We start from the raw sequence: 19,902 nt of genomic DNA on the forward strand, positions 1-19,902 counted from the left end.
CGCCCCCCGCCGTAATGCCGCGAGTAGTGGCGCACCAACCCCACCGCCCGGGCTGTGCCGAGGTCTCGCAGCGGCTGTTCCGCGGTGAAGAGCGGATCCAGAGGGAACCTAAACACCCCTGTAGCCCCTGCTTCATCCCTGGAGCAGCCCGCCTGGCTCCGGACTGGCTCTCTGCAGGCCGGCGGCAGCGCTGGCGCTGCTCACAGTAGCGCCGAGCCAGCGTGCAGAGCCCCAGGCAGGTGCCGGGCTAGGGGAAGAAGGAAAATGATGGAAATGAAGGAAAACAATCTCAGTGCCGGAACGTGGCACGGCCGTATGAGCAGGTGATGGGTCCACCTGGCCTGGGCTCCGCCGAGGGCAGCAGCAGCCGGAGCTCCGCTGGGTCTCCCGGGACCACGGCACCGCTTCGGGCGAGGACGGACCCGACACAGGCACGGGTAGAGCTGAAACAAAGAGAAAATCGTTCCCCAGCTCACCAGAACGTCTTATTTACTGCGTTTCCTCTTCAGTAACCAGTATTCACACTAATTCTGAGTGACCATCATCACTGCCAATCATCCTAACAGTCACCTCCACCAAAAATAACATCTTTCCAGTATTAAACAGAACCAGGAATCTAATTAGACCAAGAACAAGCTACCTCTTGCTTTCCAAATTCACTCCATCACAAGTCCATTTTCTAAAGAGAGATCTAGTGAACTACAACTGCAAAAACAAGGTTTTGGGAGATGACTCACAGAAGCACAATCCATAAGAAAAATAGAAAATAGGGAAATAAATATCTAACATAAGGCAGCAATTTCACTGAGGCTTTCAACAACTGCTAGTATCATAAACCATAATGAAAGGGTCCAGCTGTCTTGTCACCAGAACATATTAACACAGTTCCATATGTTGCACATACATACACTTTGTACATTAACATTTATTGGGTGAATTCAGAAATGATTGCATCATTATCCATGAGAGAAGCAAGCTGTGAGTCTGTGATGGCATTAAAGATATCAGTACATTTTAGAGACTGTAAAAACACCATTAGTCTTTAGACACAATGGCATGAGTCAGAGCTGGATTTCTTACTCAGTTCTGATGCTTCTTTTTTAATCTATTTTTACTGTAGACTTCTTGCTCTTTTGTTCGGGACAAATGGATTTTTTCCTTCTCTTTTAGTAGAAAGAATATAAAATGTGTTTGTAGAGGTATGTTTGGTTTGTGTGGCAACATTTTGGTAGTGGGGGGCTGCAGGTGTGGCATCTTCGAGAAGCTGCTGGAAGCTTCCCCCCATGCCCGAGGGAGCCAATTATCCATTGCTGCTGGACTATGCTGAGCCCATTGGCAACAGCAGCTGTATTAATGTACTTTAAAAGGGAAAAAAACCCCTGCACAACTGCAGACAGAGAGAGGAGTGAGAATATCTGAGAGGAACAACTGAACCTGGAGAGCTATGACATGGAGATCTGCTTTAAAACCAGGAGAATCAAGCATCCTGTGGGTGTTTGAAGCCCTTACGTTCCTCTTAAGTAAAAATCTCTTTGCAGAGAGCTTGTCTGCAGAAAGTGCATACAAGTATTTTTGGATGCCCCCTTGTCTCTCGTATTACAAGGGTTTGGTCAAGACCTAGACAGAGGAAATATTAAAATTAACTGAAGAGTACTTATGTCATGCCATATAGGATTTCCCATAAAACAATGCAGTGAGTCAGAACAGAGGAGGCAGGAATATGCCTGGAAAACAGCTCTTTCTGACCTCAGCATAGCTCAGGTTTCTCCCTGAAACTGAGGCTAAAACTTACATGTGTAAAAAGGCCTTGTACAGGAACAAATTCTAAAATTAGCTGTGTCTGTTGTGCTTCCTTTTTTTTTTCAAGAATGAGAAAGTAATCACACCAGATCCTAGAAAAGCAAAGGTGGAAGCCAAAGTCAAGGCATGCCAACATCCAATGTCTGCTGTTCAAAGATCCAGCCAAAAGTGTGAGCAACGTCTTTACATCAGCTGTAGATGTGCTGTCTGCTGAAGTATTGTAGGGGGATACAGTATGGGTAAATGAAGGTGGTATAGAAGGTAATCTTATCCCCCAGTGAGTTGCAGCTGGACCAATTACTAAAGATTAGAAGCAGGCCTGATCTTAACAGGCCACACCTGTAGTCAATAAGAACAAGTGGTATAAAAGAGTGGATTGGTGCGATTAAGAGTTAGATGACTGCTCCAAAGACCAGGAACAGTCAGTGCTTAGAGGAGCTGCCTGTGAGAAACATCCAGGAGGTATGAAGCTCTGGCAGTCTGAAATCCTTGCACTATAATGATGTTAGAACTCATGCTATCTAAGACAACAAAGTATCATCTAATTTTTAGTCTTCCTGTGTACAGGTGGATCTTGTGAGCTGAGGATTTGGTGTACTAAAGGAAATACAAACTGTATTGCTGATGATGGGCAAAAGCCAGGGGGCTTCTGAGGTGAGGGAAGGGTATATGGGCTGGAACAAGCCTCCTCTGCCAGATGTACCTGAGGTCTTGGCACTGTCAGGTACCTGACAGCAAAATCACAGAGCATTTCCAAACACCAAAATTCCTGAGCATTTGTCAGGAAGCCATCCTGAATCAAACCCTTTGAGTGTTGGAGAAACATTGCCATCACAAGAAGGTGGGACAAGATGCAAACACTGGAAAAAGGCAGTGTGGCCAGACACACACCTCACCATGAACAGATTGAGTACATCTTCCTCTTGGAATGACACACTTTGCACAGCAACAACAAAAAGCTACATCAGGCTACTTGCACTTCCTCAGCCCACACAGCCCACTGCTCTACATGCCCTCACTGCTCCCCACAGGACATCTGATGTCCTGATTGCAGGTAATTTTGTCCAGCAGCCAGCTCAGGTGTCTCTACGTGGGGCTGCCTGCACAGGCAAAACAAACCCAGTGTGAAACACGGAGGTATCAACTATACTATGCTTTGTCCACTGACAAAACTCAGAGACCCTGGCTGCAAGCAAACTCCTGCTCTGCGGGTTTCCTGAGCAGTCTGACTTGTGCCAGGATTCTCCTGGAATGGGCAAAAGGCTTTATGCTGACAGACTCTTTTGGGAAGGCAGCCCTGTGAGGCCCTGAGCCACCTCAGTGCTGGTGCAGCTGAGCTGAGCAGACAGGGAGGCTGCAGGCAGTCATGAATTACTCACTGTTATTCAAGGCTGCACCCCTTGGGGACACTGAAGTGCAACAGAGAGAAGTGAAAGGATGGGATTTATCCCTTAAATTCTGCTGCAGGTTATCTAGACAAGAGGTGAGATAAACACGCAGCGTTCAGATGGAAAGGTCTGGCACACAGAGCAGGACCTCCAGCTGTCCCTGAGCCAGGCTTGGCACACTAAAGCTGGATTCACCAGGATCCTCCCAGGGAGGGACCTGACAGCTCCTGTTCAACATAATTATGGTCTGGTGGAGGCTGGTCTGGCAGGGCTCTGAGTCGTGCCCAGCTGCACATTCACAAGGCCATTTAAACTTCTGCAAACACAGAAAAAACTGGTAAATGCCTGACTGGCTTATTTAAAACTGCACAAGTGCACCCATACAGAATTTGAGGGGTCTGACTGCAGGGATGGAAAAAGTCACGTATTCTCCCCTTTTTATTTAAAATTGCATTGCCCATGTTTTAATTATATTTTCCAAATTATCCAGGGATGCCTGAAAGAATCAGGGGATGTAGTGACACAGACTGCAGTCCTTGCTAAGCATCTAAGGGGCTTGTAGGACATGAGGCAGCTTTTATAAATGATCTTCTGATATTGTGCCTTGAAATCCATCAGGAAGCATTTGGGGTAGACAGCTCTGAGGACTGTGACCTCCATCATTTGCATGCAAAAGAGGCAGTGTCCAGGCTGAAACATTTTTTAATCATATCCACATTTCATGGTTTTTAATCAAAACTTGGCCCCTGCCTCAGCAAATGAATAAACTCTTTTGTAAACTTGGCTAGCAGGAATGATGAATCACCCTGTGTTCTCTGTTTGAACTAAGAAGGAAATGCCCTAAGTGGCTGGAGCCTGAGGAAGACGCTGATTTGTGCAGAAAGACACATTCCCATCTCCCTGTGTCACCACAGCTCGGATGTAAGTGAAGTGGAATGCACCTGGGTGGCTGCAAGCAGGCACCTCTGAGCATTGCCCACCCAACCCCTGTGTTCTCCACAGAGCAGTGATTTTCACTAAAAGAAATGAAGACTTTGAAGTAATACTGAGAGATCACCCTGCCTGAAGCTCAGAAAGCAAACTTCAAGGGATTTGAGCTTGTGACACATTTAACATAGGGGCTTGTGGAGGAAAAGCACGTTTTCTGCATAATAAATTCCGAGAGGGAATGTGGAAGAGGACTGGGTCATCCCACACTGCACTGGGCAGGCCTCTCTGTGCATGCCCTGGATTTCAACACAGATTCTGTACAAGGCTCAGCCAGTGGAAAGGCTCTGTAAGTCATTCCTTCACAGACTACAGCATAAATCAAATCCAGAAATAGGAAAGACCAGCCAGTCACATTATTCCTTTTAGGTTTAGAGAAAGATGTTATTGAGATATATGTGTAAAAGACATTACAAACCCATGAAAAAAACCCCACAAAAATATCTTTATTTTATTTAGGCTACTAATTAGTGAATGAAAAAGAAGACCTTAAAAAAACCCATATTGAATCAATCTGAAGTCAGACCAGGATGAAGTATTTCTCTCTGGAGAGATGGTAATTTGCAGTCACTGCACTTTACATGGCAATCATCTGCTGGGCATAGCTTCTGCTATGTGTGGGTTTTCCACATGGAACTGAGGTATATTTATCCAAAAAAGATTCCTCACATGAGGAAAGGGTCACTGCATCTGGGGTTTTTTGTACTAAAGAGAGCAGCCTGGGCAAATGCTACTTGCAAGCTCTGTAGTTTCACTGCTGACTGGCTCCAGCACTCTCAGCTCTGTGTCCTTACTCATTCAGCATCAGCCTGTGCTGGCTTTTCACATCCCATCTTTGCACACAAAATAATTTACAGACACCTTGGAAGGGAAACCCAGCTGATGAAAAATGCTTGTGGAGAGGGCTCGTTAGCTTTGTGCTGAGATTCTGAAATCTCAGATGGTAGAACTGAGATCCTAGGGAGGATTACAGCATCCTTCCTAAATTTGATCAGAGGTGTAAGTTCCACTCTGACAGACTCATGAACTCCAGTCCTGCCAGTAGCCAGCCAAGCAAAGCAAACATATCTTTCCTCCAAATGCAGAATATTTTGTCTTTTAGCTTCTCATCATTCTCACATAACATGACATAACAAACATTTGTTTGTGTTTTGTATCATTCATGGTTCATGCACAGCCATGCAGGCCAGAGGGGGATGGGGTCAGTCTTCCTCCCAGAGGTGCCTCCTCTCCTACCTGATCTGGCGCTGCTCCTGCAAAGTGTCTTTTCTGAATGCCCATTTCAGTGCTCAGTCAGGGCAACCCTGGCACCATGAGTCCTGATCCTTCCTCTGAGCAGCAATATCTGCGCAGCAAAACACAGAGGTGGAATTGCTAACTTCTGGAGTTCCTGAAATCCTTTCTGGCACATGGCTTCATTTTAAAATATTTGTCTGACTTGAACAGTAGATCTTTATTCCCTCCCAGGCAGAAGAAGAGGCACAGTGTGTGGACTGTACACTCAACATAAGTAAACAGGGAATACCTGAGCATGAGCATTCATGTAGAGGTATTAAATAAGGCAGTGAACTCCTTTCACTACAGCTGCTGGAAGGGAAAATACATCTTCTGCATATACCCATGCTACAACTCCATAGGTAAAGTCACACCATTCATTTGCTGGTGTTATTCCAGAGCAAATGCTTTTTCTTGCTCTGCCTATGATAGGATACATAAGACAGTTCATTTTTTTCATTATCTGGGGAAGTGCAGAGGCAGAGATTTCTCCCACAATGACTGGCTCTATAGTAAATAGTGTGTGGGGAAGCATCTTCAGCTCCACATTTTCTAAGCACATTTAAATAACTCAAAGAGCTTAAATCAGTATGGGCTGTGTTCTTCCCTTACATTAGAAAATTATCAAGAAGAAGGGGAAAAAAAAGAAGTAGAAAGGCAATGGATTTAAACTACCATTGCAGAAAATGCAAAGAAAGAAAGAAATGAAATGAAAAAGAAATTGCATATCTGTAAAGAGTATAGACATTTATCAATTTCTAACATTGAACAGATTCCAGTGTTTTTATAGGCATTTTCATAACTCCTGATATAATTGCAATGATGTAATTGTGTGGGTTTATGTTCTAGTCTGCTCTTTCTTATGTATGTCTTCACTTCAGCTCTGTTGAGCAATTACTGAACTGAGATATTGTGGTTAATGAAGATTTAAAGCTCCATGGTTAATACAGAAAAGTAAAATGTTTGGAAAATATGTAATGCAACAAAGAGGCTAATAACAATATTTGCTTTAACATAAAAATGTCCCTTGACTTTTTACTTGCTGTAGAGCTGGATGGAAATTCAGAAAAAAATTAAATTGTATTTTCTCATTTGTAATTCAAGAAACAGATTAAAAGATCATAAAATAAATATTCATTTCCAGTCTGCTCAGTCTGGCTTGTACTGAATTGTATGGGTGTGACAGGAAATTTATCACAAGGTAAATAATTTTGGCCCTACAAACAAATCCTCAGCTTATACAGATTGTAAACCCCTAATAATTTCTGGAGAGAGACCCTAATTAGCAAAGTTTCAGGTCCCAAGAGATAAAGCTATTTTTAATTAATTGTAGTTCCAACCCAGACATTGTGCCCTAACTTGCTGTCCCTATAATGATTTTGGGAAGTCAAAAATGAAATGACTCACCCTGGGCAGAGCTAGTATTTGTGCTCAGTTTTCCTGGAGGGTGTAGCTTGTGGCCCAGCTCTGCTGCTGTGGTTTTACACCCTGCTGCCCACGGGCTGCCAAGGGCAGGCCCGAACGCGGCCACAGCAGAGTCTCAGGCTTGGAGCTGCCCTTTCAGCATCATTTTGCTGCGAGAAATCCAAAGACATACTTGGGCTGCTGAGAAGTTCCCTTGGAATCATAGAATATCCTGACCTGGAAGGGACCCACAAGGATGATGGAGTCCAGCTCCTGACCCTCCACAGGACAACCCCAAAAATCCCATGATGTATCTGAGTATTGCGCACTCTTGTTAAAGAGTTGTGTCTTGTTAAACCCAGAGCCATGTGGCTGTGCGAGGTGACTTTTGGTGCCTCGGTGTGGCACTGTTTCTTTCCAGTAGCAGTTTCCAGCAGCCGTGTGGTTCGAACTGTGGCTCGGTGAAGCCCTGGCCCCAGCTGCAGCCCAGCTTGCCCGGCATGCAGGGAGCCATCCTCACCTCGTGCTGCTCCAGCTCGCTGGCACCCCGGGTTCTGTCCTCACCAAGAGCTTCAGCTGCCATCCCTTCCTGAAGGAAGGCTAGAGCTGCTCTGCCCCAGGCCCTGGCTGCTGCCCAGACCGCTCACCCACCCTTCCCACCGGACAGAACACCGCTCTAGGCTTTGTGCATCATCTGTGCGAGCCCGGCTGGTTGTGCCTCACCATCCCCCCGAGCCCAGCCCAGCCCAGCCGGGCGCTGCGGGCCCCACCGGCTCTGCCCGCACCGGGCACCGACAGCCGGACCCGTGTGCCCGGAGAGGACACCGGCGCTGCCTCAGGCTCGGCCCGGCCCGGGCTGCGATTCCCGGAGCGGCCGGGAGGGAGCACGCCGAGCCCGGCTCCAGGATCGGTCGCATCCAGGACCGGCCGGGTTCACCAGGACCAGCCGGGTCCAGGATCGGCCTTGTCTAGGATTAGCTGGGTCCAGCACCCTCCGGGTTCACCAGGATCGGCAGGGTTCAGGATGAGCTGGGTTCAGGAGCAGCCAGGTCCAGGCTCAGCCTGGTGCTTCACCCCTGGAGCAGGCTGTAGGGCTGCTTGCCTACTCTAACACTACATTCCCGTGCATCCATTTCCAGCCTAAAAGCCTCCACAGCTGAGACTCAGCATTGAAAAAATAAACACTCCTCTTGCTGTAGGTGCTCAGAATAAATCCATTTCCCCCTGCGGGTAGCTGTACTAACTCCACATGGCTGTGGTAAAATGGTTATTACCCTTGAAGTGAAGAGTCTTGGCTAGCCAAGGAAGCAGCACGGGGTAATACTGAAGTACTTGTTACTTCACATCAAACTGAAATAAAAACTCACATTTTGCTAACATACTGTGGCTACACATGTTAGCAATATATTTCACTATTTCATTACACAAATCTAACATGATACCAGCATCTGAAACACATAATTGGGTAGCAACTAAGTAACTAGCAAAAAAATCAGAAATTAGATTCAACAGTTCCAACAGTGCTGTTATAACCCAACTGGAAAACAATGGGTATTTCTGTATTTAGGATGTGTGCCATGATTATTTTAAAGTAAAAGAATGGAATTGTGTTCTGCAAAACCCGTGGATATTGTCTTTATCCCTAAAAGCATTAAATATACACAAATACAGACCAGTGACTGACTCAGCAGCTTGACAGTGAAACACAGAATTAGGGAGATTAATAATAGGCTTTCAGCCATCCAGATAGGTAAGGCCATTGTTACTCTCCTTATCTTGACAGAATCATTTTGATTCAGTTCAAAGGGAAATCTGCTGGCCATGAAGGGAGGGTGGTTTGTGACAGCCCCTGTGAATCACTGGGACAAGCAGAATGAGGTCCAGATGGCATCAGTTGCTGTCATAGCTCCTGCTAAATGTAGCCTTTGTTTCTACTTTGACAGGCCAGCCATGAAACAATGAGCAGGAAAGAATGAGTTCCCCTTTGGCATCACTCTCTAGAGACCTACAGAAACTGTGTAGCCTGAGAGAACTTTTTTCTAAATTAACTTACTTAAATTGCACTGTCACTTTCTGGGTGGGAGTTCAGGTGAGCTGGATGTCAGCAATAGCTGCTCTGTGTCTGACCTCACACCAGTGGGCCAGGAGTTGCATCACAGACTCTGTTGATTGAAAAGACAATTGAGACACAGCAAGACTATTTATTTTCATAGTCTTAGAGACACTTTTTCAAGAAAGGTGAAGTGAGTAGAGACTAAAGTTCATCCTATAACTGCCTGGACATTTCCCTGCATCCCAATGCCTCTTTTGACTGTGAGCTGACCAGAACCCTCTCCCTCCTCCTCCTCCTCCTGGCCTTGATTTTGGATTGGCTGTGGAAGGAAGGTGTGAAGGAAGCAGAGAGGAATCATGTGGAGAGAGAAGGAATGGGGACTCCTGCACACCCCACATGAGCATCTTGGAGCATCACTGAGCTGGGAGGATCCACTGCCCCCCACTCTGGGTCAGACCTTCCCTCCTCTCCTGGAGTGTGGTCACCATCAGCCACTTGCTCAGCGCAAGAAGAGCCCAAAACACACACTCTATGTAACTCCCATCCCTGGCAGAGAGCAGAGCATCCGGGGCTGAAATCCTTCTTGAGAGACAAATAAAGAAGAAATTTAACACAACTGTTGACAGCTATCACAGGTACCAGTGCAATGGGCAATGAACAGGTTAAAAATACAGCAGGAATTTAGCTGGTGCTGAGCAGACACTCCTGTCAGCTGGGCAGTGTGTTTAATACAACCTCCCTGCAAAATTTTTCGAAAGCATTCTCCAAAGTGCTGTGGAAAGTGGCCAGCAGCTGTGACGCTGCCTGGTGCTGGCAGGCAGTGCCGGGAGGCCCTGACAGGCCCATCCATAACATCCCTGAGCTGCTCCCTGTGGCACAGCCCCGCTGATAAGGCTGACTCAGGCGGCCCAGGCCTTGCTCAGCGCCTGTCACAGCCTCAGGCTCCAGGCTGAGGGACTCATGGTGTAATCACCCCATCCTGCCTTGGAAACCTCTCCTGTATGCTGACACAAGCTCTGTGCTCCTCCTCCTCCACTGCTGCGGTGTTTGGTCATGTGTTTTGGGGATACATCACAGATGTGCATGCTGTAAGCCAGCAGAAGACCAAACTCCCAGCAGATTTGAAGGAACAGTCCTTTTGAGGGGTCATCATGGGCCTCGTTGGGACCCACTGCGTGCTGGGTCTTTTCTGTGCCTTGACACAGCTGCGATGGCAGCTGAACCAGAGCATCAAGGCCTTGCACTGACCTGCCTCTCATTTGTGCAGGTGGAAATGCCCCAATGAAGAAATTATGGGAACTGGCTCCTCACCATGGCCTGGCTGCAAAGTTGTGGAACTTTGTTCTAAGCACATCAAACCAGCTATACATTAGCAGAGGGTGGCTCCCAGTGGTGGAAAAGGACTTTGGAGACAGAGAATGTTGGGTCTGGAGTTGGGTATGACACTGAGCTCCAGTCTGTCAGCACTGATGGGAATCAGCCCTGGCTATTTAAAGTACCTCCACGAGCACCAGGGAGCTCAGCAGAGGCCTGCTGTCTGCAGGACATGTGTGGAGCAGTTTGACCTTCCTACTCCTTCATAGCTTGGCTTTTTATAGCTCCAGATGTGCTCATTAACCACAGAATTATTCACCTCCTCTTAGAGTCCTACTCATTCCTAAATAAAAGCAACCCAGTCATCAGACTGAAAGATGAAAAGCCATCATGGCTGACATCTGGGTGCAGACTGCAGATGCTCATGCATTAGTACATTAACACAAGATATTTATCTGGGCTGAGGGCAAATAGTATCTTTCATCTCTCAACGAAGTATTTTAGTCACAGAAGGTCACAGGGAGAGAGAAGAAGGGGAATACATTATCCCATTTATTAATGCAAGAGCATGAAAAATTATGTACGATATAAGATTGTATTATGAGACAGCCATAAGAGGGACAATTTATAGTTAAAGGTCAAAAGAAGCAGAAAACTAACCCACAGAGCAGTTCTTTGCCTTCTGTGTCTCATTCTTTTTCCATGTCATTGTTTAAAGACAGAATTCTGGGCATCCTTCACAAAGGGCAGCTCCTGTTCCCACAGCAACAAAATTCAACAACATTATCGGTATTTTCCATCTTAACATGCAATTCTCCCTCTACCCAGGACAGAGGGCTTTGTCTGTGACTGATGAGGGGATCCAAGCATGTGGGCAGGCAAGAATATTGTAAGTGCTGGATCAAACAGAGCAACAAATTAAAGGATCAGCTTTACAAAGATCCAGGATATGGTGGTAACATCCTAACACCATGCTGGGCAGACAGACAGAGGCTTCTCCTGTTGGTACCGAAACCCAGGCTGCTCAGGCAGCTGAGAACTTCCTGACATCAGGACAGAGCATTGAAAACAATGGATTAAAAGGTGTAAACCAGATGGAAGTGATGGTGGTCGGTTCTGCCCTTGCAGTTCTGTTTCCATTCCATTCATTTACAGCATGAAAAGCGATGAATACCTATCTTATTTAGTTCAAGATGCTCCCTCCTCCACTAAGCTGGGAATGTGTTATTACATGACACATCCCCAGCACAGAACTGTGACCAAGAGGATTAAACTGTCCTCAGAGTGGTTATAATAAAACTGATTTACACAGAGAGAACTGTAAATGCCACTTTAGCTCCCTAAAGAACAGATTAACAAAAAAAAAAAAAAAAAAAAAACCAAAAACCAAACAAAAAAATACCAAAAAAAACCAAACCAAAAGCACAGAGAGGAAAACCTGATTTCAAGCACTAGTTACAAACCATAGAAATTGAGAGATCATGCCCAGTGTTTCAAAAAGTGGAATTGTCAATGAAAAACTGTCAAAGTCCATGTAGTTTGTGTCTCTGCCCTAAAAAGGACCAGCTTGCATGACACACATCCTGACCAGCTGGGGCCTCTCCCACAGCAGGCACAGAACAAGTGTTCCTTCAGTCCTCTCACATCCAGCACTGCTTCTGTTCCAGCGCCATGCTGTGTGTCCTGGCAGGACCTGTGCAGATAGGATTTGCTTGCCCCCCACTTATTCTGTGCCCCTAAAGAGTTAGTCCAGATAACCCACACCAAAGCAGCCATGGATGCGTAGCACTAACTCATAAGTCAGTCCAGCAACTGGCCAAAATTCAGCTGCTGGTCTAACATCTCTCTTGTTCTGAAGGGATTTTTTCCTGGGGGTTTCATACTGAATGAGTCACTTTTCCTTTTAACCTCCCAACTCCAACTGCATGGGTGTATATCTGTCATCCCAGCCACAGCTGGGGTAATGCAGAGGTCAAAGGGATAAATAGCAGAGAGGCTTTATGAACTTTCTCCCCCACAAAAAAATCCCATTTGTAGCCAGGAAATAAAACTCACACAAAATCCATCCAATTGCTTGCTTGTATCATTGCTACTATAAAAAAATTATTAAAAATGTATATAAAATACCTTTTGTCTTTCTTTTCTTTTCTTTTCTTTTTTTTTTTTTTTTACCTTCCTTCTTAAAGTCTGTGGAATAGGATTCCCTATTTTCCATGTTCTCCTGACATGGTGCCAAACAGCAGAGAGCAGCTGAGGCCATATTTTGTCAAACAACTCAAAAGCCAACATACTTGGCAATGAATATGCAAGATGCTTCTGATACAATGAGTGGGTTTCATTCCAGACCAGTCTGTTTTCATTGCTCTTAGAGTTTTCATGGCAATGGTCTGGCAGGGTGATTATTTTTATTCACAATCAAGTTAGCAATTTGGTTCTTGCTAACACTATTATTACACTAAATTATCAGGAGAGCTTGAAGTCCCTGCTCACATCTGCTGTCCACTTCAGAGAGCAGAAATAAGGTCCCAGTGCTCCTAAGTTTGCAAGACATTTTCTGGAGGTGGAGTCAAGTGCATTTCTGCCTCTCTTAAGTGTTCCTGACTTTATTAAGGAGCAGTTTGGAAAATAAAGCAGGGAGCTGGGACCCAAGGAGAGCTGCTGGGAATTACTAGGATGCAGAGCTGAGGCAGGGAAAGCCTCGCTCTGCTCCTGCAGAGGTTGAAGATGAGAACATAGGTGTAGGTCCTTTCAACAAGAAGACATGGATCTGTTAGAGGAGGTCCACAGGAGGTCACAAAGATGCTCTGAGGGCTGGAGTCCCTCTGCTCTCAGGACAGGCTGGGAGAGCAGGGGTTGTTCGGCCTGGAGAAAAGCAGCCTCCAGGAGACCTTAGAGCCCCTTTCAGTGCCTAAAGGGGCTCCAGGAGAGCTGGAGAGGAGCTTTGGACCAAGGCCTGGAGTGACAGAACAAGGGGGAATGGCTTCAAACTGATGGAGGTTGGCTTTAGATTGGATATTAGGAAGAAATTCCTCCCTGTGAGGATGTTGAAGCACTGGCACAGGTCACCCAGAGAAGCTGTGGCTGTCCCATCCCTGGAAATGTTCTAGGCCAGGTTGGACAGGGCTTGGAGCAACCTGGAGTAGTGGAATGTATCCCTGCCCATGGCAGGGGGCTTGGATTGAAATGATCTCTAAGGTCTCTTCAACTCATTCCTTGACTGTCAGGAGGAAGCCACGTGTCCCACAGGGACAGGGAAGAGTCAGGGCAAAGGGCTGTGGCCTGCCTCAGCCCCTGCACAACCATCCTGCACTGGGCACAACACAGAGCAGCATAACTGTGTGGAGCTCTTTACACAGGGGGATGTTTGCAGCAGAGCCAGAAAACTCCCTTTGACAAGGATGCTAACTCTAGAGAGCAGTGGTGACAGGTGAGGACATGTTCCCTGCTTTATCATGGCAAGCAGCTGGGGCCCCCTGCACCTCTGCCCTCCTCAATCTGTCCTGTCCCCACTGGTGCACCCACTGGGCTGCTTTTAGGAACCTGCTTGTTTCCCATGCAGATGGACACCCTCCTTGACTGGAGTCCCTGTCTGGGCCTGTCCCCTCTGCCATGTCTGGGTTCCTGGGTGAAATGGAATCCAGACTCCTGTGATGTCTGTGCCAGTAAAAATTCACATGTCAGAACCACTTCTGATTCCTCAGAGAAATAATTAGCAGCGAGTCACTGCATGGGGCCAGCAGTGAGCTGAGACAAACTGACAAAGCTTCATTAACTGAGGCACTCTCCAGACTAAAGCAAGCAAAGAGACTGAGTGAGCTGCTCACAGGAGCTGTGGGAGTGACTAACTCCATGGGCACTTTACAGCCACAGGGAAGGGCAGTGAAGGAGCTGCTCCCTGCACTGCTCCTCAGGATTCAGCAGCCAAGGTCAGCACTGCTGGCTCCAGCCTCTCAGTGTTGTTCTTCCAAGCCAGGACTCACAGCTGCCACCACCATGAAGGTGGTGACAGGAATTTGGGGGCTCTGGCTAAAATGCCTCCATGCATTTCATGCTGGGGCACAGCAATTCAAACAGCTGGAAGGAGAGGAGAGGGCAGCAGCTGCAAATAAACAGTGTTTAGCCAGGATGAGCACAGCCCAGTACAACCAAGTGATGTAAACACGAAGCATATCTTCAGCATTTAATTGGCAGGATTGCTAATAAACAGTCCTGCTCTGATGGCAACCTGAACTTGTCCTCTGCTGTAAAAACAGCCTCTGATACCCAAAATGCTGCAGTCTGAGACTTATAACATCCCTTTTGGCTACTGTCACACAAAAGGCAAACATTTTGCTGGTTAGGCTCAATGAATGAATAAATAAAGAGCAAATCCTTACAAAGCTCTATTTCAAAAGTAAAAAAATACATCTAAGCTGAAGATGCATTCATTTAAATGAAACATTTCTATGAATTTATTAGAAACTCCTACATTCTGTAGGACATTGCTGTTGTCCTGAATTTTATTCCAGCTGCAGATTTAGTAGTCAAACACAAATTAATCAAGATTGGTTGGGTTCAACTCAAGATACACAGAATACACTGAGAATTATGTAACACATTTCTTAATAGGATCAGATTATTTTTTCTGGCCAGGTTGTTATTAATAGTAGCACTATACCAACAGAGTAGACCAGCCTACATGCATTTGTGAGCACCTGGTCCAAGAGCAAAAAAGCAAAAAGCCTCAAGCTAAAGAATAAAAAAAAAAAACCTAATATTTTTTCCTTGACAACCACAGCAAGTGGAATATATGATTTTTTCCACATTAAAAAAAAAAAAGGAAAGGTTTCCTCAGGGTTATCCTGAAGTGAACTCTATTTAGGGCCCCAGCACAGCCTCAGCAAGTTAAAAGCCATCTTTCTACTAACTTTGGTGGGAACCAAGGATTTGTGAATAAAATGTTGGCACATCTTTAACAACACAGAAATTCTGTACTGGGTCCTTTAGGAAATAATCTCCTCGTTTAATGCAGCAAAATATAGGATTGTGTGTTAGTTATTGTCCGTGAAGAGAAGCAGGTGCTCCTAACGTGACTTCCAGACACTGAAGGAAATGGAAACCCTGCACAGCCTGTAAGTTCTGCAAGCAGGATTTGTGTGGAAAACATCCACCACAGAATGCTTGAGTCTCTGTGTGCTTTGGAAATACCCAACTGAAAGATCAGGGAGCACTGAGAGGAGCTTCCAACCTCTCTATTTGGGCTGACTCCTGCTGCTCCTCCCAAAGGCTCCACTAGTGTTGGACCAGGGAGCAGGAAGGATGGGTTTCTATGAATTCATAGGACTGCAATTGGAAAGACATGGACCATGCTTTTGTCCCCAAAGGCCTCTGTCAGGTTGCTTCATTTCTACATGTCTCGGCTTTGCAACCTGGAAAACAGTCCTTGCTTCTCTCCACCTCACAAGTTTTCCAGTCTCCATCTGTTGGCCCTGAAGTCACCAGGAAGAGGGACATACCAGTTCCATATCACATCTGCCATCTGTCCTGGTTTGAATTACTTCCAGGAAGGCAGGAAGAAAAGCCAGGACTGCAGCTGTTGACACCCAGGGTCTACAGAGCTGCCCCAGTGACAAAACACTCCACCATCAGCCCCGCAGATGGACAATCATTGAATGATAGAATGGTTTGGGATGGAAGAGACACTAAAGATCATGTAGTTCTAATTCTCTGCCATGGGCAGGTTGCTCTAAACACCACCCAATTGGCCTTGAGCAGTTTCAGCAATGAAGAAGCCACAGCTTCTCTGGGCAACCTGTGCCAGTGCTTCACCATTATCACAGGGAAGAATTTCTTCTTAATGTCAAATCTAAAACCCTCCTCTTTTATTTTAAAAAACTTCCTCTTTTCCTATCACTATCTGCCTCTGTAAAATGTCATTCTCTCTTTTTTTAATGGACATCCTTTAAGTACTGTAAGGCTGCAATGAGTTTCCCTAGAGCCTCTTCTTCTCCAGGCTGAACAACCCTGACTCTCTCAGCCATAGAAAGAGGAACTACTGCCACAAAAAAAATCTCCTTACACTAAAAGCCCCATTCCAGAATATCACACTCACACCCACCATATGATTTTATTCACCATATGATTTATTATTTATTATGATCATGGTTTATGATATAGTTGTGTTTTGCTTCTGGATGAGATAAAGCACTATTCTCAACAAAGCACATGCATTTTTACTCACCCAGAAATGTTACAGACATTTTCACATCCAGCCGTACTGTGGGATAGAGCATGGGGCATATCTGGCTGAAAAAGGCCTGTGGAAATTAGGAGTAAACATGTGCTGTGGCATGAGAGTGGCACATTCCTGAAAGAACTGGGTTCTGCTGCCTGTATGGGATACACCATTACACCATGCCAGGCAGTGTGTGCTGTGGCTGCACGGGGTGGACACTGCCTGAACGCACCAGCATCATCCAGCTACTAATGCCCTGCAGCCAGATAAGCCAGGGCTGGGGGTCCAGGGAGACAGGAATATGGGAGTGGGCTGGCCTCTGTGATAATATCTGCTCAGTGGTGGTCTTACGGGGGAATTTATTTCCAGTCAATGCAAAACAAATGGGGTGGTTTTATATGTCACGTAATGCTGGGCTACAAAAAGCAAAACAAGGGCAGGAACTTCATTATGCTGAGAAACATCCCTGTTTCATTAGAAACCAAATACACTTTGTCTTCAGTGACTATAAAGCAAATGCCTGGGAAATATCGCAAGCAATCCATTACTGCTCCTGGCTGCTCCAAAAGCCACACTGACGGGAATGCTCACATGGCTTGGACTGGAGCCAATACAAAGTCTTTAGGGGCCCCTCAGAGCATTCAGCAAAAGTAAACCCCATTTAGGCTCCAGCCTCACTCAGAAACTTCATTCTCAGGCACTTCCAATGGGCTAGAAAGGATTTTTCTACAAATCAAAATTATTTGGGGGCATCTTTGCAGGATGTATCACCTGGAACTCGTGTCTGTCTGTGGACATCCACCTAAAATGTTGCTTTTAGTGAGTGGGTCAGCAGAGAAGGGACCATGTGTCCAACAAGAAAGCCCAAGTTTTATACAAAGCATGATAGAAGTGTCCCCATGCATGACAGAGCACAGCAGCCATTTGTAAGAAGTCCTAAGGTTGAGGCTGGCTCACAGCACATCAGGAGCTGACCCTCTATGTTTTATACATCAATAGGAAACCTTTTTTTATTTTTAAAAGGGTGCTTAGCATCTATAATTAGAAGCTGCAAGCTTTTCATGCTGGGGAGATTTAATAAACCATTGGGCTGACTATTCTAGGCACTCAACTTCACACTTTCATTCTCCTGTGGTGATGGTTGCCAGCAGCCAAAGGTTGAGGCACCTGCATTTCCTACTGACACACACCCAGGAATGCAAAGGAAGTGCCTGGGAAGGGCGATGGAAGAGAACGAGATTTCTTTATAAACTAACACGCCTCGAATGAATGCCCAAAGGAAATTACTTTAATTTCTTGCATAGAATGCTTTAGGTGAATGTGATTTGGTTGCCTATGAGAGGAAAAAACATAAGACAGAAAAAACCTTCTTAATAACATTTAATAGTGGAGTTACACAGTGCTGGGAGTGGGAACTGGGAGAAGGGGAGATTTCTGGATTTCTAGCTACAAAGAATCACAGAGTCATGGAATGGTTTGGGTGGGAAGGAACATTAATGCTCATCTCAATCCAACATCTTCCACTAAACCAGGTTGCTCCAAGCTCCATCCAACACTAGAACATGAAAACGCATGGGACAAATTGTTAGCTAGCACAAATCAGCAGAGATGAATACACTGGACACAGGCTGACACCAGCCAGGGATCCAGCCTTGCCAATCAGCTGTCCATGAGGAGGATTACAGAAAAAAGGCCTCTGAAAACATGAACAATAAATTTGCCACCTGGGTATAATTTGTGGAATTTGGTATTTGTTTAGGTCATCACATATTCCCTCTCAAATGAAGCGGACATAAAGTAGCTTCATATTTTGTCTAACATCAAACAACTCCATAAATAGAGATACATTAGCAGGAGTTCAGTTCAAACCAGAATCACACTTAGTGGTTCGTTTGGGTTCTGTGTCCTGCCTTCTCCTCCACTTGGGTGTGATTGATTCAGCAGCCAAAAGTCTCTTGACATCGAGCCGAGGCTCAGACATGATGGGGTGTTCAATTTTATCTCTTTTTGGCTTTTTACAGTGGGCAACCAAATCTGATGAGCTAACAGGAACCTTACATCATTACAGAGGAGAAAACTCTCTGTGGGGCTAGGCTAAAAATACCACATTTGGTTGTCCAAAAGGAAAGAAAAAGTGTGCTTCCCTCAGCATGTTGTAACTGTTGAGTTGGACACCAGCTGTAAGGGCCTCTTACTCATTAATTCTGTCTTCATAGTTACAAAAATACAGAAAAGACCTAAAAAGCTGCACTACTCATTCAGTGAAGAATATTTTCCTGACAGCACTGTTCAAATTTTTTTTGCCAAGTCCAATGAAGGGACTTCCCCTATTTCCATTGTCAAAGCCCTCCCAGAGCAGAAACTCTTGGGGATTTTCTTCTGTGGTATCTATTGTTGTCAGCTGGACTCATCCCTGCCCAAACCACGGACTGAGACGGCATGTGCAGCCAGGGGGGCAGTGGGAGTGGTGGGATGGAGGCTTTGTGCTTCGTGGGGACAAGCTGCCAGCAAAGCATTTCCAAGTGACTCATCAGCAGTTGAGCTCAGTGGCTGCAGATGCTAACAAACCTCTCTGCTGTTAACTCAGCTATGTGCTTGCTCCATCCCAGCTTCAGTTTACAAACCACCAAGACACTTGAGCTTTCTGTGGCATTTCAAGGGCACTATACATCTCTCCCTCATAGAATCATGGAATGTTTTGGGTGGGAAGGCACGTTTAAAGCTTATCTAGTCCAACCCCCTGCCATGTGCAGGGATACCTTCTACCAGACCAGCTTATTCCAAGCCCCATCCCACCCGGCCTGGAACAGTTTCAGGGATCAGGCATCCACAGCTTCTTTGGGAGACCTGTGTCAGGACCTCAGCACGCTCCTGGGGAAGAATTTCTGCCTAATATCTAATCTAAACTGACCTTGTCTTGGGATGATTTGTGTGGCTGCAGTATGGCCGGCCTGTGGCTTCCTGGGGAGCCAGGAGGGTGAGGGGCTGGAGCCATGCTGGGCTGCCTCCAGCACTAACTCAGCAATTTCACTTCCTCTGCAAAGTGTGCTCTGAAGGATATTCTTTCTGCCCTCAATTATTTTTTCAGTCTTCTTTAGAAGAACAATAGTATACCTATTTGAAAAATTTTACCAAAGCACAACTTGGAATAATATCTGGGGACCCATAAACTAAAAATCTTCCTTGAACACGTTTAAACTATTCATGCTTCTCCTGAGACATTCTGAACAGGCACAATTGACTCCACATCCATGAAAACAGAAAAGTAAATGTCCATCTGTGCCAAGTATTTGTATTCTCTCTCCCTAGGCAGTGACACTGATGGTTTTAAAAGTAGTGCTGAAATTAAGATACTGAGGGAAGCAGTGAAAGGCTTTGGGGTGAACTAAACAAAACAATGGATCTTGGGCCAGGTGAGATTTTAGTGGGAACAGGCAAGCTGGGGCCATGGCACAGGGCTGCACAGC

Source organism: Haemorhous mexicanus, chromosome 15, assembly GCF_027477595.1.
Source record: "Haemorhous mexicanus isolate bHaeMex1 chromosome 15, bHaeMex1.pri, whole genome shotgun sequence".
NCBI lineage: Eukaryota > Metazoa > Chordata > Aves > Passeriformes > Fringillidae > Haemorhous > Haemorhous mexicanus.